The 23,650-nt window shown below is 30.7% G+C and overlaps 1 protein-coding gene across 2 annotated transcripts in view; it reads right to left on the bottom strand.

The window, feature by feature from the left end:
- The window catches only part of siz (Brefeldin-resistant Arf-GEF family protein schizo), an 84,345-nt gene that overhangs the window by 36,847 nt on the left and 23,848 nt on the right, over positions 1–23,650 (bottom strand). The window lies entirely within an intron of this gene.

The raw sequence follows: 23,650 nt of genomic DNA, 5'->3' as shown, positions 1-23,650 counted from the left end.
GCGACTAGAACTGACTAGAACTCCCGACTGCGCGTATTTAACCTGCTGCTGCCGAATCACTTCAAGGGAGATCCAAATCGCGCTTATGAAATTTGGCTACTTGCTTTCTCATTTAAAGGATCTTTTTTTAACAATTATTTTTTGATCCTATTTTTAATTAAGTTTGTTCAATGTTCTTTATTTTTTATTTTAAAAAATAAATATTTATTAATTTAATAATTTGTTTTCAATATATATTACAATTATAATCGAAAAGAGTTCCAAAAAATTGTTTAAAACATATTTTGATAGAAAAATATGATTAAGAAGCTTTTTAAAAAAATATTTTTTTAAACAATTTTTCGGAACTCTTCGATTATAATTGTAATATACATTGAAAAAAAAATTATTAAATTATTTAATAAATATTGATTTCAATGCTGTCTAATAAATCTTTATTTGAAACAAATAAATATTTATCTGTTTTGAAAAAGATTTTCTTATATCGAATAAATATTTTTCACATCAAATCGATATTATTATTTTCACATAAATGATTTATAAGGCAGTATTGAAATAAATATTTATTCGAATTCAATAAATTTTTTCAGTGTATAAATACACAAAGAACTTTCTTTTAAAATTTACCTTGAAAATCATGGTAATTGTGAAACAATATATGGTATTGGATGAATTTTATATGAGTTTCTCAAATTAATATTTACCACAATAAAAAATATTAAATATCTATAACAATAAGATATAAAATGTTTGATTAATTTTAATTAATGAAAGGCTCGTATAAATTAAACAAAATTAAACAATCATATATAGTAGGCCAACTAAACGAGCAAATAAATAAGATGTAAAAAATTTTTTTTATTAATAGTTAAATCATTAAATTAACATTCCGTTACAGAATCGATATAAATTGTAAACGTTTCGACTGCACTACAGTCTTTATCAATACATAAAAATTAAATATTAAAATATAAAGTTAGATGTTAAAAATACAAAGTTAGTTAAATATTAAAATATAAAATTGAAACGATTCTTCGCTGTTGACCAATAGATATGCAAGGCAGGTATTCAGACTTCGCAACACACACTTGAAATATCGGGGAAAAGGACTTGTTAAAACGATAATCATGCTCAAATATCGCATAACTTGGCATCTCAGACCAATCGCCTTGCATATCTATTGGTCAACAGCGAAGAATCGTTTCAATATTATATTTTAATATTTAACTAACTTTGTATTTTTAACATCTAACTTTATATTTTAATATTTAATTTTTATGTATTGATAAAGACTGTAGTGCAGTCGAAACGTTTACAATTTATATCGATTCTGTAACGGAATGTTAATTTAATGATTTAACTATTAATAAAAAAAATTTTTTACATCTTATTTATTTGCTCGTTTAGTTGGCCTACTATATATGATTGTTTAATTTTGTTGATTAATTTTACTATATACATATATAGTAAAATTAATCGAACGCCTTATATAAAATTCTTTTTGATTTTCAGGGTAAATGCGAAAATAAAAATTCTCTTTATGTATAATTATTAATACCTATACAATATATGTATAATTATAATATATATTAGATATATTATATATGTTATATATATTATATAATTATATATAATATAATTATAATAATAACTCTGCTTTATTTGAATCATCGCTATTAATGACATTTGCTCGGCGAGAAAAATTTGGCGCCAAATAATCAGCGGCTTGAAAATAGGATCTCTCTATATAAAATCATCGTCTACTGAATTTAAATTACGTAATCCATGATTAGCGAATATTTATCCGCCCACCAAGAATACGTCCTTCAAAAAAAAAAAGAAATTAAAATGATATTTTCATTAATTGGACTGTACAGGAACGAAAATAAATATTTTCTTCCACTTGTTGCGTCAGTTTTGATTCAATTTACATTATGGTATACTACTTAGTAACTGTCGAATTACATATCTTACATAGTTATCCTATAGATTTTATTCCTGTCTCTCGACGGCGACTCGATATTTTAACTTACAAAACACGCCGGCGTGACGTTTTCCATTTGCTTTCTCGTCGAGATGGTCAGCCGAGGAACTTTCGCTCATTGTTAGCTGACGTTGTTACGCCTCGATTCGCGTCTCAATGCTATTTATAATTATTTCGGCTGTTGTCATTGATCGACACAAGCTACGTGACAAGAAAAATATTTATCATAGAAAAAAATTGCTAAAATCCTTTCCAATTACACTGTAAAAAATATGTAAAATTACATTTATAATGTATAAATACGTAAAATTACATATTACAATAAATATGTAAAATTACATAAATAATAAATGTAATTTTACATATTTTTTACAATGTAATCAGAAAGGATTTTAGCAATCTTTTTCTATATAATAAATATTTTTATATATGTAAAATTTTATATATGTAATATGTATTTTATATATATAATATATAAATTTTATATATGTAATAAATATTTTTATATATGTGTAAAAGTACATTTATTATTTATGTAATTTTACATATTTTTATGTAATATATTACATATTTTTTACAGCATATGCAACGAATGAAAATTCTCGCGATACCAGAAGCAAACGGAGATTATAAATGTCTCGCGTGAACCGGAATTCACTATTTTATCACTTTACTCGATCCAGACAGACTACGATAGATATCGAAGTTTCGGCGAAACACTTGAGTAGCTCATTCTCCCATAATTGTGTTTTCGTCGCATAGAGATGTTATTAAACGAAAAACGATAACGATTTCTCACTTCGTTTATGTAAACCGCAGAATTTTCGCCCGTTAACGAATGCCGCAACATCGAAAACATTTTTTTCAATTTCGTGGTTTTACGTAATAATTATGTGTAATATAAAAGTTAAATGACGGCTAAGTTTTACGCGAAAGTAATATAAGGCCGAATAACATTTATCGATCCGTGACAGCGAATATTTTTAAAGTGCTGCGAACGTTCAAATTCAAAGCGTTGACGTTATGAAAGCATTTTCCTTTCATCGCATATTGAATTTTTATTTATATCCAGCAATTCATCACTCGGTTTTAGAAATATTTTTTATTTATTATTACATTTTTTATAATTATTATATCGTGAGAGATTGATAAGAATTGTTCCTATCACGCTATAATCTCTATTTCCTGAGATTATTATCAATCATTTCTGTTATCATTTTTCTCAATAATTCTTTATACCACTTCAGTTTTTTTTTCCTAATTATTATGTCGAGCGTAATAAAAATTGTAATAAAAAAATTTATTACGATATGATATAATCCCGCGTGTATTTTTTACGATTACGGCCATTACGAAATCGCGATAAAATTTAGTGAAATTTCGCCCAAATATTTTCGACTCGAACAAGTGACAGAATATATTTGTCATCTTTCGCACGTATTGTATACATACACAGTCCAGCCTAACCTGCGTTGTCCATGTTAAAACATTAACGAATGTTTGGGTAAGTGCGAATGGTTTATGTCACGTTCCGAGATATGAGAGAAGTGATTTCGCGGGGCAAAGTTCCAACCAAACCTAAACGCAGCGGAAAATAATGTAAAAAGTTTAAAAAATCATTCCTTCTCGCAAAAACCTACGAAAATTCAAATTCAGAGAAAGATGCTTATTTTTAGAATAAATTCAATATATTTAAATAAATAGATCTATGTGTCTATATTTTTCTACTGTAATATAATTTTATTCAAATTCCAGAATTTTTAATTTCTTCTACAGAATAATATAAGCATTTTTGTTTATTAAGAAATTTTTACCTCAAAAAATAAACTTCGTGTGTATGTGATATTTTTGTAATTTCAATCTTGTTATCGCAAACTTTTTTACTTCCCTCTCATTTCAATAATAAACAAAAATAATAATCTTTTGCACAGAGAGAATTTTTTCTTAGAATTTATCCTAAAAATTATGAAATAATTTGGTATTGGAAGAATTTTATAAGAGTTTCTCTGATTAATATTTACCACAATAAAAAAAATATATATATGTGATATATATATATATATATATATATATATATATAAATGAATAGATTTACGCGTCTATATTTTTCTACTGCAATATAATTTTTTTCAAATTCCAGAATTTTTAATTTCTTTCACAGAATAATATTTTTGTTTATTAAGAAATTTTTACTTCAAAAAATAAACTTTGTGTGTATGTGATATTTTTGTATTTTCAATCTTGTCATCGCAAATTTTTTTACTTCCCTCTCATCTCAATAATAAACGAAAATAATAATCTTTTGCACAGAGAGAATTTTTTCTTAAAATTTACCCTGAAAATCATGCATTGGAAGAATTTTATACGAGTTCTCTGATTAATATTTACCACACAATAAATAATATAAATATCCCCATAAAATATAACATATTTTTATTGTGGTAAAATTCTGATAAAATTCTCCCATATTGTTCCACGATTTTTTCCACAAAATTGAAGAATTGAAAAAATTCTCTGCGTGCGGATTTCATTTTTTTTAATCGTCAAAAATTCTCGGACTTGCTCCTCTTATGTCAAAATCGATCATTCCCCACTTACTCCGATCCGCTTTACGAGTCCAGAGTTCTTGACACGATGTCGCGCGGTCGTCACTTTATATAACGAGTACCGATTAGCTCGTACCAGGCGGAGACGGTTTGTCATTGCACAAGAGGAAAAGAGAAAGAGATAGAGAGATTGAGAGAGAGAGGAAGAGAAAAGAGAGAGAGGAACGATATCGAGGATATATTCCGGAAAACGGAGAAATAAAGACGGAGCATATATATACATATATATACATATATATATATATATATATATATATATATATATATATATATATATATACAAGCAGATATACTCGCCTGGAGAAGAAGAAACGAGGAGGTCAGCCGAAGGTGAGGCGAACGAAAGAGATCGCGTTCGACTTTCGCTTTAGACCGGAGTGTGTCTTCAACCTGACGAGGGGAGCGCACCAACAGGATACACACGGTATGTGTATGTCTGAATTGCACTTATGCTCGGGTAACCCGCGCTCGAGAGGCTAATACAAATACGCTATGCTGCGCCGGAACGGTAACGAGTGACGCGACGCGGTGCATCCATTACTGCAACGCGAAGAACAGGAAAGATGCGGGATCAAATTCTCGGACAACATTTTCTCAGTGTACTTTTATTGCGTTCTTTTTTTTTTTTTTTTGCGTTTCAGAGAAAAAGGGATATTAATTGTATCGAATACGGTTATGTATTTATTTCATTCAAATTAATTATTATATATATTATATATGCAATTAATATATTATTAATAATGTAATAATGCAGAGGATATTTAATTAATAATATTATTATAAATTATATATAATATAATATATTATAATATAATATGATATAATATAACAGAATAATATCGTCGATATTATATATAGTATAACATAATATAATATATAATATATATAATATATTATCCTATTATATATATATATATTATAATTTATATTTTAAAAAACCACCTTTTCTTTTTGTAATTAATTTTATAAAATGTCATTTTGAATTTATACATATACCTAAATTTCCATATCTTCCCAAATAATTTGTCTCTTAGAATTTACTCTGAAAATCATGATAATCGTGGAACAATATGATATTTGAAAAATTTTATATAAGAATTATATATTTTATAAGAGAGATATTAAATATCTTATTGTGATAGATATTTAATATGTTTTATTGTGGGAAATATTAAACAGAAAAATTCTTATAAAATTGTTCCATATACCATGATTTTTAGGGTAAAATTCTAAGAGAAAATTCTCTATATGTATATACATATAATATTATTCATATTATTATTATTTAATATATAATTAAATATATAATACATAATTTAATATATAATATAATATATAATATAATATATAGTATATGATATAATTTAATATATAATTCCGGTTTGTCCGGAAAGTAATGCGTCGCATTTTTTTGTGACGCGACTATACATCGCAGAGCGATGGGACCGGTTGGGGAGGAAGGGGGGTACCCTTAGCTTTCCAACGGTAGGTCGCTCAATTGTTTCCATGCGCTTGGAGGGTTAGGACGGCTTATTCTGTGAACCTCTGCTTAGTGGTCGCGTCGAACTTGTGATGGAGAGAACGATAGAGCAACGCTATGCGATAAAGTTTTGCGTGAAGCTGGACAAGACGCCGCTGGAAACTTTTGAAATGCTCAAGAAAGTTTTCGGGGACGATTGCCTTTCCAAATCGCAGTCAAACAGATGGCACAAGATGTTTAGAGAAGGTCGGAAGGAGGTCGCCGACGAGGCCCGCGCAGGACGCCCGTCAACATCGCGAACGGACGACAATGTGACTCGTGTGCGCCAATTATTGAATTCAGACCGTCGAATGAATGTTCGCTTAATGTCGGAATTATTGAACTTGCCGAAAACGATTGTTCACGAGATTGTATCGGAAGACTTGGCCATGCGGAAGATTTGCGCAAAACTTGTGCCCAGAGTGTTGACCGATGCGCAAAAGCAACACCGAGTGGAAGTTTGTGAAGAACTCAAGCAACTCTGTGCAGATAATCCCAATTTCCGCAGCCGCCCTACAGTCCCGACTTGGCCCCGGCGGACTTTTTTTTATTTCCTCGGCTGAAAAGGGAGCTCAAAGGACAACAGCTCGAGTCGGTTGACAACGTACAAGCTACTTCGACGGCCTCCCTGAACAGCATCCCAGTCAAGGAGTTCCAGAAATCTTATGACGCATGGAAATCGCGTTGGCAAAAATGTATTGACGCAGAAGGGTCATACTTCGAACAATTTTAAGTTGTTTTACCTATGCGATCAATAAATTCTTTTTTAAAAAAATGCGACGCATTACTTTCCGGACAAACCCTGTATATGATATTAATTATATTTGATAATGTGAACTTTCCCAAAACCAATTTTTCTCTCACAATGAAAAATCCCGATTGAAATTAAAATCCTGCGATACATATATGTCGTTGTCGAAGATGTCGCGGGGTTTATTACGGAAACCGATATAAATATCCATCTGACACAACAATGTGCTAGGCGGTAGATATTAATTACGCGGGATTAATACGCGGCGCGCATTAAATTTACGGCAAACAAGTCATCGCTATAAATTGAGGTGCGTCGAGATAAGAAGGTAATTTCTCGAGTTTAATGATCGTAAATTTACGGGTCGCTCCGTGCATCAGCGAAATCAGTATTTAGGACTTCATCAACTAAAAAGAATATTATTATTTATTTTCAAGCGACTCTCTTCTTCCTAAAGCTTATGGGCTCCCCAAGATCCACAAGGAAAATATTCCTTTTAGATTAATAGTTTCCTCAATAAATACTTCTCTATATAATATTGCTTCTTTCTTTCATAAAATTCTAAAAGATAGCCTTCCTAGAGCGGACAGTTTTGTAAATAACAGTTTTGATATATGCAACATTCTACCAGGGAAAACAATACAAGATACCGACATAATAGCTTCATTGGACGTTGTTTCATTATTTACTAATGTTTCCGTAGATCTTGCATTAAACGGCATCAACAATAGATGGCATTTTATAGAGTCACACACAAAGATTCCCAAAAATGAATTCATAGGTATGATAAAATTTATATTAACTTCTACATTTTTCACTTTTAATAACATAACTTACAAACAAATTTATGGGACTCCTATGGGTTCCCCACTTTCTCCGATCATTGCCGATATAGTCATGCAGGACTTGGAAACATTAGTAATTAGTAATTTAAATTGCGAAATGACTTTCTATTTCCGTTATGTAGACGACATTATTTTATGCACTTCCGCTGACAATATTACATATGTTTTGAACGAATTCAACAATTATAACGATAGACTACAATTTACATTGGAAAAGGAGGATAATCGTTGTATAAGCTTTTTAGACATAATGATCAAAGTAATAGATAACAAAATTTATTTAGATTGGTATCACAAAAAGACATTCTCAGGTAGATTACTTTCATTTTTTTCAAATCATCCGACTTGTCATAAAATAGGAACAATTTATAACTTGGTAGATAGAGCTTTATTACTATCACATCCGCAATTTCACAAAAAAAATATAGAGAAAGCTACTAACATTTTGCTATCCAACGGTTATCCTCTTGATCTAATTTTCACAGAAATAAAACGCAGATTGAAAAATCTCTCAACTAAGAAATTTAACAAGCCTAATAATAACAATATAACAGATACTAATAATACTAATACTAACATTAAATATTTTGTCATACCATATATAGAATCAATATCTGAGAAAGTTGCTTCAGCAATAAGAAGACCTGACGTAGTGGTAGGATATCGTTGCATTAAAAAATTAAATGACTTCATAAGAGTTCAAAAGGACAAAAATAATTGCCCCACGAATTCTAACGTTATTTACAAATTGAATTGCAACGATTGTGACGCCACATATGTCGGACAGACAAAAAGACAGCTAGGAACGAGACTTAAAGAACATAAAAATAATATTAAATTAGACTCTGCTAGACATTCGGTTATCACGGAACACATTCTAAACGAACAACATACATTTGACTGGGATAATATTAAAATTATGGATCATGAAAAGAATTACCAAAAAAGACTAATATCTGAAATGATCCACATTAAAGAACAGAAAAATGGAATTAATTTAAATACAGACACCGAATTGTTAGACAGTAGTTATTTTGACATACTTAAAAAATTTGCTGAATCATAATTTAGAAAAAACATTGGTAATAAATAAATACATCACGCTCTCTATTTTGACATTTGGTATTCAGACTTCGCAACACACACTTGAAATATCGGGGAAAAGGACTTGTTAAAACGATAATGTAAGTTGAAAGATTTTTTAATATTTTCTGACATTGATTTAATTCGCGTATTATATCCGTAGCATGCTCAAATGTCGCATAACTTGGCATCTCAGACCAATCGCCTTGCATATCTATTGGTCAACAGCGAAGAATCGTTTCAATTTTATATTTTAATATTTAACTAACTTTGTATTTTTAACATCTAACTTTATATTTTAATATTTAATTTTTATGTATTGATAAAGACTGTAGTGCAGTCGAAACGTTTACAATTTATATCGATTCTGTAACGGAATGTTAATTTAATGATTTAACTATTAATAAAAAAATTTTTACATCTTATTTATTTGCTCGTTTAGTTGGCCTACTATATATGATTGTTTAATTTTGAGTATTTAGGACTATATACGGCACCGGTGGGAACTACTCTCTCGCACCGAGAAGCAAATAATCCCTCACCAAGTCCAACTCGCGAACCCGACATGGCGGTTTTTAATTCGATCACTTAACCGGTCCAGCGATTCACCGGCGAGAGAGGTTTTCATTTTCGACTTCACGGATCGCGATGAACATAAATATCGTGCGTTAAAAAGACTCCGTGCTTTAATTTGGCGCAAACGACTTCAATCCCTAGTATTTAAGAAATATCTTTCTTTTCAATCTTTTACCGCGCAATTAATTTTAATATGAAACTAATTTCTTGTACAGAAGCGTGTCTTATTATATTGTGTATTATTACAAACATTAGATGCACTGAAAAAATTTTAGTTCATTCTTATAAGCATTTATTTCAATACTACCAAATAAATCATTTATTGGAAACTAATAATATTTATTTGATATGAAAAATATTTGATATAAGAATTAACTAAATTTTTTTTCAGTGTACTCAACTTGAAATATATAAGTGCACTGAAAAAAATGTGTTAAATGAACACATATTTAGTTCAATACTGTCAAATGAATCATTTATTTGAAACAAATATCAAATAAATAATATTAGTTTCAAATCAATCATTTATTTGAAACAAATATCAAATAAATAATATTAGTTTCAAATAAATTATTTATTTGACAGTGTTGAAATAAATACTTATAAGAATTAACTAAATTTTTTTCAGTGTACTAGAACTTAAGCAGTAAATGATAAAAATTTATATTATATATTATATTATATATATATATATATATATATATTATTTATAAACAAAAATATATTTACATTATGCCTCTTCTAATTTCCATTTTTTTATATTTTCTATTTAAACCAAAATCATCATCATTTAAGCTGAATTTCCATATTTTTATCTCACCTTTATCTAGCTAATTTTCAAATCATCTAAGCACAACACTGATTATTGTGTTCAATATATTATAGCCATGCTACTGCATTCGCAGTGCAAATGTGATATTGCGTGAAAATAAGGTGCGCGATTAATCAAAGCGCGAAAACGATTTGATATTTATTGCCGTAAACTACGTAATGCAGACAATCAATTTCCATTGCAGAGTGTGCGATATCAGATATATAGACGTAGGAAGTTCAAGTACCTGTATAGATGGATGGAAATCGAGGTCGACTACTACTGCAGCTAAAGCAGCGGGTACATCGAGGCAGAGATAATACAACATCACTCGGCTATAACCGACTTGGCTCGTTCACGTCGGCGGAAAAGTTTCTCGTTATAGGAGCAGACTTGAAATTGGAAATTTGCCGCGCCGATTATGAAGCCGATCGCTCCGATAGGGAGCTCCGATATCTCACGAATCTCGCATTCGAACGGTGAAAGTTATTATGTGTATATATATCGCGATAACGCGTCATTTTCCCTACCCGACTTTTTTGCATATATTGATTTCATTCGCGGTTCAACCGACCACACATCCGGAATATTATAGACGTGGAGGTTTGTCCAAGGTTTTTCCTCCGCCGAGAAAAATTAAACGCGAGAAACGAGTTATCTGCTTTCTTCCGCTCGAAGAAAGACTCGTAAAAGTGTAGGTATTATCAGAGTTGGAAATAAACAGGGGAGGAAGTTCCTTTTTTAAATCAGCATGCACTGTAAAATTAATTTTTTTAATATCAATTAATATATTCATTTTTTAATAATATATTAATTTTTTATATAAATTAGTAAATTAATTTTTAATTTTTGTAATAAAAGGAACGAAATTAATTTAAATTACGAAATTAAATTTTAAAGAAAAAATCCATAATTTTGTCAAGGTTTAGTTGCGAAATTTTTTCTCGAATAAATATGTACCTAATATTATACATAAAATTACATAAAAATATGTAAATATCCTTGAATAATAAGTGCAAAATTACAATAGAAATAATGAAATTTTACATTTATTATTCATATAATTTTATGTATTTTTATGTATAATATATTAGATACATATTTTTTTACAGTGAAGCTGTCGAAGAATTTTTCCTTAAACTAGTATAACTTAAAAATAGTAACTACACTAAAAAAATTTAAATTAATAAATATTAAGAGTTTAACTAGGCTCTGTAATATATAAATATAAATTTAACATATATAAGATAGGCAATAAGAGCCAAATCGCGGATGACAGTGCGTTATTCTAAACGAAACTAAATTTTTTCGTTAGAATTAAATACCTGTGCACAAGGCACCAAATTTTTACTTGGACACGGCCAAGATATAAAATTGGAATAATCTCTACAAGAGATTTTTAATTCCATGTATCCCCTATTCCCCCTAAAGAAATAAAGTGCGAGAGAAAAATATAGATCCGAAAGTCGCAGAATCGGGAATCGAACCCGAGACCTTTCGCTTGCCGGGCGACTGCTCTTCCAACTGAGCTATTCAGATCCTTTCGATTCTATACTTTTCTCTGTTATATATATTAATGTTGGTAAATAAACGCCTTTAAGCCAGCGTGTATAAATTAAGAGTTTAACTAGGCTCTGTAATATATAAATATAAATTTAACATATATAAGATAGGCAATAAGAGCCAAATCGCGGATGACAGTGCGTTATTCTAAACGAAACTAAATTTTTTCCTTAGAATTAAATACCTGTGCACAAGGCACCAAATTTTTACTTGGACACGGCCAAGATATAAAATTGGAATAATCTCTACAAGAGATTTTTAATTCCATGTATCCCCTATTCCCCCTAAAGAAATAAAGTGCGAGAGAAAAATATAGATCCGAAAGTCGCGGAATCGGGAATCGAACCCGAGACCTTTCGCTTGCCGGGCGACTGCTCTTCCAACTGAGCTATTCAGATCCTTTCGATTCTATACTTTTCTCTGTTATATATATTAATGTTGGTAAATAAACGCCTTTAAGCCAGCGTGTATAAATTAAGAGTTTAACTAGGCTCTGTAATATATAAATATAAATTTAACATATATAAGATAGGCAATAAGAGCCAAATCGCGGATGACAGTGCGTTATTCTAAACGAAACTAAATTTTTTCGTTAGAATTAAATACCTGTGCACAAGGCACCAAATTTTTACTTGGACACGGCCAAGATATAAAATTGGAATAATCTCTACAAGAGATTTTTAATTCCATGTATCCCCTATTCCCCCTAAAGAAATAAAGTGCGAGAGAAAATGGAATTAAAAATCTCTTGTAGAGATTATTCCAATTTTATATCTTGGCCGTGTCCAAGTAAAAATTTGGTGCCTTGTGCACAGGTATTTAATTCTAACGAAAAAAAATTTAGTTTCGTTTAGAATAACGCACTGTCATCCGCGATTTGGCTCTTATTGCCTATCTTATATATGTTAAATTTATATTTATATATTACAGAGCCTAGTTAAACTCTTAATTTATACACGCTGGCTTAAAGGCGTTTATTTACCAACATTAATATATATAACAGAGAAAAGTATAGAATCGAAAGGATCTGAATAGCTCAGTTGGAAGAGCAGTCGCCCGGCAAGCGAAAGGTCTCGGGTTCGATTCCCGATTCTGCGACTTTCGGATCTATATTTTTCTCTCGCACTTTATTTCTTTAGGGGGAATAGGGGATACATGGAATTAAAAATCTCTTGTAGAGATTATTCCAATTTTATATCTTGGCCGTGTCCAAGTAAAAATTTGGTGCCTTGTGCACAGGTATTTAATTCTAACGAAAAAATTTAGTTTCGTTTAGAATAACGCACTGTCATCCGCGATTTGGCTCTTATTGCCTATCTTATATATGTTAAATTTATATTTATATATTACAGAGCCTAGTTAAACTCTTAATTTATACACGCTGGCTTAAAGGCGTTTATTTACCAACATTAATATATATAACAGAGAAAAGTATAGAATCGAAAGGATCTGAATAGCTCAGTTGGAAGAGCAGTCGCCCGGCAAGCGAAAGGTCTCGGGTTCGATTCCCGATTCTGCGACTTTCGGATCTATATTTTTCTCTCGCACTTTATTTCTTTAGGGGGAATAGGGGATACATGGAATTAAAAATCTCTTGTAGAGATTATTCCAATTTTATATCTTGGCCGTGTCCAAGTAAAAATTTGGTGCCTTGTGCACAGGTATTTAATTCTAACGAAAAAATTTAGTTTCGTTTAGAATAACGCACTGTCATCCGCGATTTGGCTCTTATTGCCTATCTTATATATGTTAAATTTATATTTATATATTACAGAGCCTAGTTAAACTCTTAATTTATACACGCTGGCTTAAAGGCGTTTATTTACCAACATTAATATATATAACAGAGAAAAGTATAGAATCGAAAGGATCTGAATAGCTCAGTTGGAAGAGCAGTCGCCCGGTAAGCGAAAGGTCTCGGGTTCGATTCCCGATTCTGCGACTTTCGGATCTATATTTTTCTCTCGCACTTTATTTCTTTAGGGGGAATAGGGGATACATGGAATTAAAAATCTCTTGTAGAGATTATTCCAATTTTATATCTTGGCCGTGTCCAAGTAAAAATTTGGTGCCTTGTGCACAGGTATTTAATTCTAACAAAAAAATTTAGTTTCGTTTAGAATAACGCACTGTCATCCGCGATTTGGCTCTTATTGCCTATCTTATATATGTTAAATTTATATTTATATATTACAGAGCCTAGTTAAACTCTTAATTTATACACGCTGGCTTAAAGGCGTTTATTTACCAACATTAATACATATAACAGAGAAAAGTATAGAATCGAAAGGATCTGAATAGCTCAGTTGGAAGAGCAGTCGCCCGGCAAGCGAAAGGTCTCGGGTTCGATTCCCGATTCTGCGACTTTCGGATCTATATTTTTCTCTCGCACTTTATTTCTTTAGGGGGAATAGGGGATACATGGAATTAAAAATCTCTTGTAGAGATTATTCCAATTTTATATCTTGGCCGTGTCCAAGTAAAAATTTGGTGCCTTGTGCACAGGTATTTAATTCTAACGAAAAAATTTAGTTTCGTTTAGAATAACGCACTGTCATCCGCGATTTGGCTCTTATTGCCTATCTTATATATGTTAAATTTATATTTATATATTACAGAGCCTAGTTAAACTCTTAATTTATACACGCTGGCTTAAAGGCGTTTATTTACCAACATTAATATATATAACAGAGAAAAGTATAGAATCGAAAGGATCTGAATAGCTCAGTTGGAAGAGCAGTCGCCCGGCAAGCGAAAGGTCTCGGGTTCGATTCCCGATTCTGCGACTTTCGGATCTATATTTTTCTCTCGCACTTTATTTCTTTAGGGGGAATAGGGGATACATGGAATTAAAAATCTCTTGTAGAGATTATTCCAATTTTATATCTTGGCCGTGTCCAAGTAAAAATTTGGTGCCTTGTGCACAGGTATTTAATTCTAACGAAAAAATTTAGTTTCGTTTAGAATAACGCACTGTCATCCGCGATTTGGCTCTTATTGCCTATCTTATATATGTTAAATTTATATTAATAAATATTTATTTCAATACTGCTTTATATTAAATCATTTATTTGAAACAAATAAATAAATAATATATTATTATAGTTTCAAATAAATAATTTATAAAGAGGAGTATTGAAATAAATATTGAATTCAATAAATTGTTTTTCAGTGTATTTAGCATAGCTGAAATTTAGGCATATGATAATTAAATTTCCGGTAATTCAGGGACGACTAAATTTGTTTTTCCATGGGGTACATTTTAATTAGCCGATTCTCGAAGAGACGTGCTCGTTATATACGCATTCTTCCGCCGATGTGAAAATATTCTCAAGCTGGCCGCAAGTCAACGGACGCTTTTAGCTCTTTCCAGTCGGCCGCTCGACATTCTCTCTTTTGACATCGAAATAGACTGCGCGACCGCGCTTATATGTACGAGGATATACATCGAGTATACCTACTCGCAAGAAACAATAATCAGTAGAATTATAGACTCGATTCTCTACTTTTTCAACGGTCAAATTTTTCCCCCTCTATACGTGACACCATAAAAATTTACAACTTTCTTTATACTTTCCTCGCGTTAATGTATGTACATATATAATAATTAATAAAGATATGTATATATACATACGCGATTATCGTGTATAGAGATCGGCGCAACAATGTGAATACCTCGAGATAAGATTATTATTTTTTAGTTTCGCTATTAAAACGCGGCGTCTTTTTTCACGCGATCCACTTGACTCGCGGACTATGAACGTATTCAGATGCGGCGTCTGCAATTAGCACATTAACGAACTTATGCATGTCTATTCGCAGCGAGCACGCTTGGCATATCCGTTGCGGTACAGCAGGTAAAACCGTTCTACTTCTGAGAGACAGGAAAAAAAAAAAAATATATATATATATATATGATATATATACCATATATATTAAAAAAAAAAAATATATATAGATAGAAAGATATAAAAAGATGGATAAAAATAGAGATAGAAGATATATATGTAAAAAAAATGGGTGTAGAGAGAGGTGGGGGAGAAAAAGGGGATAAATAAGAATAAGAATGATAATATATAGTAATATATATAATTATATATATAATATAAATAAAGAAATATATATATTATATATATTTTTTATATATATTATATAAATAATATATATATTAATATATATTATAATTATTATTTATAAAAATGTTTATAAAAAATTTATTATATATAAAAAAATATTATATACTATACATGCGTAATGCGTAACGCGCGAAAAAGTGGCAAGAATAGAGATTCGCGATTCTCTCTCATCTTCGCGAGGCCCCATTGTTCTCGCCACGGATTACCGGTGGTATATCGTTATCGCTTTTTTCAGGAAGAGGCTTGTGTGTCTCACTTTCTGCTCTATTATGCGCTTCCTACCGACGTACACATCGGCGCGGTTACGCGAACGAGAAGAGAACGATTCCCATGGCGTTTAATATCTCTCTTGTTACTGCGCGCGCTCGGAAATTCTTTAACTATCCGTAATGTCGTTTATGAGATGCGCCAAGCACCGTGCATCTCGAATCAAATTATGCGCCGTAAAGCTAAAAGGACATGGCGGTTTAATATCAAGATAATTTTTTTCTGTCGGTAGATAATCTCCTTTGTGTGCTTATTCGAGAAAAAAAATTTCAAAACTAAACTTCGACAAATTAATGTATTCTTTCCCTCCAAATAATTTCGCCAAAATTTAATTTTGTTGTTTAAAACAATTTAGATCCTTCACAGAGAGAATTTTCTCTTAGAACTCATCCTGGAAATCATGGTAATCGTTTTATAAGCGTTTTACTACAATACAAAATATTAATATACATATATGTAGTAAAATTAATCAAACATATTTTATATCATATTGTGATAAATATTAATCAGAAAAACTCTTATAAAATTCTTCCAATACATTCTTCTAAGAGAAAATTCTCTGTTTTATTATAAAAAAATGAATTTTTATACTTCCTAAAATTATAATGTTAAAAATTAATCGACCAATTTATATTAAAAAAATGAATTTATATTTAATTGACTTAATTTTTATCCGATGTAAAGAGCTTTCAATGCATTTGATGCTTGTTCGCTCTCTATCGCGAACATTTCCGACACAGAATTCGACATAAGCCATCGATTCGATCGGCGACTTTTCGATTCGATCGACAGAGGAATGTTCGCTCTCTGACATATACGTTAAAATAAATCCGATATTTCCAGTAATCCCTTTCGAACGTCCGTTCGACGTCACAGCCGTTCACGGCTGTGACGTCTGTGCAATTATATACGAGACGCGGCGATTTTTCGAAAGCGCGCGAAGGAACTCTAAACTCCTCCTCAGGCGCGCATTATTGTTCCATTTGCCTTCTTCGCTCGCTACATTAAACCGTACAATATTAATGCATGCATTACGGTGCATGCATATTGCCGCGCGCATTCGAGGAACAAGATGGGAGAAACGACCTTGCCTATGATAGTTATGGACTGACCTAGTCCGGGTAGTACCATTCACCGCGATGCCGATTACTTTACTTAGTCGTGCCTCAAAGTTGCGTTTTATGTTGCCGATCGCGAGAATCTCCACCCGGGAACTTTGCAATGATTCCCTGATTTTTTCAGATTCTCCAAGACCGCAGAAATTCATTTTTTCCCTGACTTTTTAGTATTATTTTTTACAAATATATCATTCGCATATCTCTATATGATAAATCAATTAAACGTTAAATCATGAAATTCTCGAGATATTTTTGTCAACAATAAAAAAATTCTAGGAAGTTAAAAAAACAAAAATTTTAATCAATTCTACAATATAATAAAATATAAATTAACAAACACGCTGTAGATGAATCGATTTTTAACAACACAGAAAATTAGCGTGCTGGGAGTCAAGGAAAAGTTTATATTTGTTTAATACAAAATTTTAATTTTAATTTTTTATTTTTTATATAAATTTCAGACTTTTTCAGATTTTCCAAGACCAGAAATTAATTTTTTCCCTGACTTTTTACTATTATTTTTTCCAAATATATTATTTGCATATATCTATATGATAAGAATCGGCCATGATTTAACATTAATCAATTAAATGAATGTTGAATCATGAAATCCTCGAGATATTTATTTATAATAAAATATTTCAAATTATTGAGACAAATGTAGAATAATGTGAAAAAATCCAGATAAATAGTAAAATTTCCTGACTTTTCCCTGACAATTCCAGATTTATAAAATTCTCTGACAATGTCCGGTTTTCCAGAGTTCCCTGACCCCTAGACACCCTGAAGCCCTGAATAATGTTTTGCAAATACATATATACGTATATATATTGTATATGTATATAAAACGCTTGTTTTTGGCCGATTCGATTTTCCCTCGACGAAAAACACTGTCGCTCACCAGCTTTCGAGTAATTACCGTTGCCGACACACCGTAGTTAATTCTAGGTAATTAAAATGGCAATTGCACGCTTACGCGAAGAAACGAAGACAAAGTGTCAACAGCACGCACTACGCTAACTTCTAATTACCGCGCTCTCTGCGTAAATTAGCTCTTCCTGCCTTAAACTAATCCGCGCGAATTTATGACGTGCAATAGAATATCTTCGATACGTCATTGTTAGAAAACTAGCGTCTTGCGAATGTTTCAGATATTTTGAATAACACAGAACTTTTAATTATATCGATCTATATCGATACAGTTCGATAGCAATCCTCATAATATATATATATATATATATATATATATATATATATATTTATATAATACACATATAAAATATATAAATTTATTTTATATAAATATATATAATTAATTTTATATGGGGTGTCCAGTGATAATCGCCTCACTTCTCTACAGATAGTACAGATAGAACGGAGGAAAGTTCTCTATTATTTTACGATAGTTAATGAAAAATTAATTCGCAATAATCAATGAGAAATTAATTTAAAAAGACCGGCCAATCTGCAGGAGTCAATTTTTTTACAATTAATGTCTACTTAATTATTTTGCGAAAATCGCAAAATAGATGGAGGACTTTCCTACGATTATTATCGAACACTCCGTATGTACATTAAATACTTAAATATATTTAAGTATTTAATTAAGTATTTAATACATTAAATTTATCTAATAAATTATGATTATAAATATATTAAATTATATTAAAATATACATAATATATTTTTAAATATTGCGAGACTTTTGCGGTCGTAAAAAAATGTCTATATAGATGGCCATTATCAATTTTACTTTCACCTCACATTTCACATTCACTCGCGCGTATCTAAGTATATGTGAACACTAAAAAAAATGTAAAAGAGTCTCTATACCTGTAATGAGCCCTGCTCCTACAACACACGTTTAGGAAACAACACATTGCGTCCAACATTAAACGATGGAAAAGTGTCGAATGTCCGCGAGAATTATACAGTATAATGATCATGGCGATACTTATGAACGATGGCAACAATGGCAATCTTGCGGACTCATTATCTTATCTCTCTCTCGTGTATCATTATGTTTTTACGATAGGATCATGTACGTAAAAAAAGACGCCGTGAAACGATCGAAATCGATCTTTCGTTAATCATCTGTACAAATTCGATATTAAAACGCTAGATTGATAGAAATAATGTCATTCTTATATATAGACTTAGTGAGGGAAGTATATCTTATCATTAACTTCGCGCGTAATCTTAATCCTCCCTCATAACAATTTGTGATAAAATAGAGATTAATCGGCATCATGCGCTAAACTATGCGAGCCAAACTTGTTTACGTATATTTATTTTGTTTTATATACGAATTATAATATTAATATATATTTTATAATATTACATTTTGACTTCCCAAAGTAAATCGAAAAATATATATATATATATCTTAATATAATATATTAGTATTATATTAATATTATCATAGTATATTATATTAATATAATATATTAGTATTATATATTAATATATTATATTAGTATTATATTAATATAATATATTAGTATTATATTAATATATAATATATTAGTAGATATTATATTAATATTATAATACGTATATTTTTTAATACATAAATTTTATTATTTTGGGAAGTGGAAATGTCAATTAATATTGTTTATGACAGCTGACAGCGATAAGCGCAATATTTTCGCATGCACGTGTTTTCAGTCAATTATACGCCCACTAAGTTCCCTATTTTTCCTGCTGTGACGTAATCCAAGTCGTTATCGAGCGAAGATTCCGCGAAAGCGAAACAAAATATATGTATCTATCTCTCTCTATCACCGCGATCTGTTATCGACCACTACTCTATTACGACACGGCGATAATCAATAACAGTGATCTTCATATAGTACGTACAAGTACGTGCGTATCGTACCATGACGATTTCGTGACGTATGTGAGAGGGTGTTGTACGCATGTATCCCCCGGTCGGAGTCATAAAAGCGATCGATATAAGAAAAAACAGTAGCGTGGAGAACGCCCTCGTAAAACTCTCGTATACTTGGTATTTTTTTTTGAAAAAAAATAAAAATAAATAAAAAAAGGAAAGACATTATCAGAGACGATAAATTTTCTCTCCGCGACGTATATATACGTTCCATTTCGCACGCTAGAGCGAAAGCCGTTGAATTTATGTAGGTATATTCCATCCACTGATCAGGGTGTAAAATTATAAATAAATTTCATGATTTTACTTTTCTTTAAAAGTAAAACTAAAGTATTTAAAAAATGTTTAAATACAATTTTAAATTAAGTTTATTTTTGTTATATATAATATTTTAACATACAATATTTCTTAATATAATAATATAATATTATATTTTATAATAAAATATATTTTTTAATATACTTTATATAAACCTAATAATAAAGGTATATTTGAAAAGAAAATCAAAGGGGTAATTTTTTTCAAAATAAATTCCATGAGTACTCCAGGATATTTCAAGGTAGGAAAAAATTCCCTGAGAATTCGTTTCCCAGGTTTTTCCTGCACTGTAAAAAAAATATGTAATAATATTACATAAAAATATGTAAAATTACATAAATAATAAGTGTAAAATTACACGATAAATGATGAAAATGTATATAGTTTTGCATTATTTATCCTGTGCTTTTACATTGATTCTTTACATATTTTTAAATTTACATATTTTTATGTAATATTACATATTTTAATATGTATGTAATATTACATATGTACAATAATTACATATTTTTAAATTTACATATTTTTATGTAATATTACATATTTTAATATGTATGTAATATTACATATGTACAATAATTACATTACATATGTACATTACATATGAACATATTTTAATATGTAATATTACATATTTTTTTACAATGAGGGAGTATACACCCTGATTGATTCGTCTCTAGTTGTGGTGAGTCAGATCGGAGCTTAATTTTATATATATTTTCGATAATTCCTACCCCGAAACAGTCCCGAATTTAGAATTTGGACAATTCCGCGCGTACCTATGTTCTTTCGCGAAATATAGACACTTACCTACGTCAGAGAGTTCTCGCGTGCGGGCCATAATAAATAAACGACACGCGCGAGTCATCAGCGTCGTCATCCGCGCGTGAGTCATTTCAATCGAAATTAGCGGAACGTGTGTACGGAACACGCGAGACCCCATTAAAGAGGGCTGTTTACGGCCGCCACCGTCCGAAGTAAATCCTGAATGATTCAGAAGAGGGTGCGGAATCGTCGAAGGGTCGTGTGCGTGGGGTCGACGAAACAAACAGCAAAAAATCAATAGCAGTAACCGAAACAATATGCCGGCTGCGTGTATAGATGCGTATAGTTGCATTAATTAACTGCTCCGTTGCGTTTTATAGAAATTCGAATTTATGTACGCCACGATAAAAATATTAATATGTACTACAATTATATATCTACCAAATAAATTTATTATTATATTAATATATTATATATTATATAATATATAATATATAATATTAAATGTTATATATAAAGACCCTAAATCTTTCGCTCTCTCTCTCTTTCTCTCTCTTTCTCTGCATCAACAAATACTGTTCTACGAAAGACCCTTGATTCTAGAATAGATTGTAGAAAAATGCCAATTAAGATCGCGTGTAAAACTCGCCCTATTTCAGGAAATCCGGAAACGGACCTCGGCCAATTGACATTGGCCCTTTTTCGCGACAAAATCCAATTGTTTCAACAGTGCTAGAACTCGGAGAATTGGCACCGATTCAAGCACTTCATTTCGTACAAGTTCTTGGAAGAAATTTGTCGCCAGAGATTTTATTAAAGCAAGAGAATCAGATGTTTATAGTCCACTTTATTTATTTCTCTGTTTCCTACCCAACAAACAATCCGGGAGCGAAGGAATTTCGTTCGCTTTATTCTTGGAGCGAAATTTTATACAGAGAGAATTTTCTCTTAGAATTTATCTGCAAAATCATGGTAAATAGTGGGACAATTTGGTATTGGAAGAATTTTTATAAGAGTTTCTCTGATTAAAAAATATTAATTTACTACAATAAAAAAATATTTATATTTATCTACCATAATAAGATATAAAATATGTTTGATTAATAATATATAGTAAAATTTACTATATATAGTAAAATTTACTCTATTTTTTTATTGTGGTAAATATTAATCAGAGAAATTCTTATAAAATTCTTCCAATACCATATTATCCCACGATTGCCATAATTTTCAGGATAAATATATTTATCCTAAAAAAAAGAAGAAAAAATTCTCTCTTAGTTCAATACTGCCAAATGAATCATTTATTTGAAACAAATAAATATCAAATCTATATTATTATCTTCACAATTAACTGTTGATTGCCAGTGATAAATTTTTCACAAATAATAAGATGCCATTTAATTCGACCAAAAACTGGCTATTCATTTATTTAAAATAAGTACACACTGTGTGTACTTATTTTAAATAAATAAATAGCCAGTTTTTGGTCGAATTAAATGGCATCTCAATATTATTAGCTTCAAATAAATGATTTATTTCACATTATTGAAATAAATACTTATTCCAATTAAATAAAATTTTCTTTCAGTGTACGAATATCACAGATACATTTGCCGTGTTCAAATGCACAGTAAATAAAGTCGGAGTAGTGAAAATATTGATTTTACTATATAGTAAAATTTGCTCTATTTTTTTATTGTGATAAATATTAATCAGAGAAAATCTTATAAAATTCTTCCAATACAATATTATCCCACGATTGTCATAATTTTTAGGCTAAATATATTTATCCTAAAATTAAAAAAAAAATCTCTCTAAGTTCAATATTGCCAAATAAATCATTTATTTGAAACAAATAAATATTTTTCATATCAAATCAATATTATTAGCTTCAAATAAATGATTCATTTCACAGTTTTGAAATAAATACTTATTCCAATTAAATAAAATTTTCTTTCAGTGTACGAATATCACAGATACATTTGCCGTGTTCAAATGCACAGTAAATAAAGTCGGAGTAGTGAAAAGATCCACGGATAATTTGGCAATAAGGCAATATGGCGACGGCGGCATGGTCTTGTGACCATTTGTGGTCTTTTCACGCTCGACCTACGTAAAGACTCGCCTTGAACGGCCATTCCCTTTAATGCTAAGTTTACCCACGTGCCCGCCTAAGTACGTAGGCAGAAAAATGTGTCGTTAAACCGTAATGCAATTCCCGCCTCGAGATACACAATAATGTGTACCTCGGTCGTAATAAGCGAGACCGAGAAAAAAAATGTACAATTAACGAGCTGGTCAATCTTAATCGAATAAGATATACGGTTTCTCGTGGAAACACGTAGAAAGTACGGCTATCTCCTCTCGCGAGAAACGCCCACTTGAACAAACTGAAAGTGCCAATATGTAAGCTCG

Source organism: Nylanderia fulva, unplaced genomic scaffold (genome assembly GCF_048542155.1).
Source record: "Nylanderia fulva isolate GAGA-0341 unplaced genomic scaffold, ASM4854215v1 Scaffold43, whole genome shotgun sequence".
Classification (NCBI taxonomy): domain Eukaryota; kingdom Metazoa; phylum Arthropoda; class Insecta; order Hymenoptera; family Formicidae; genus Nylanderia; species Nylanderia fulva.
This window is presented reverse-complemented; position numbering and strand designations above follow the sequence as displayed.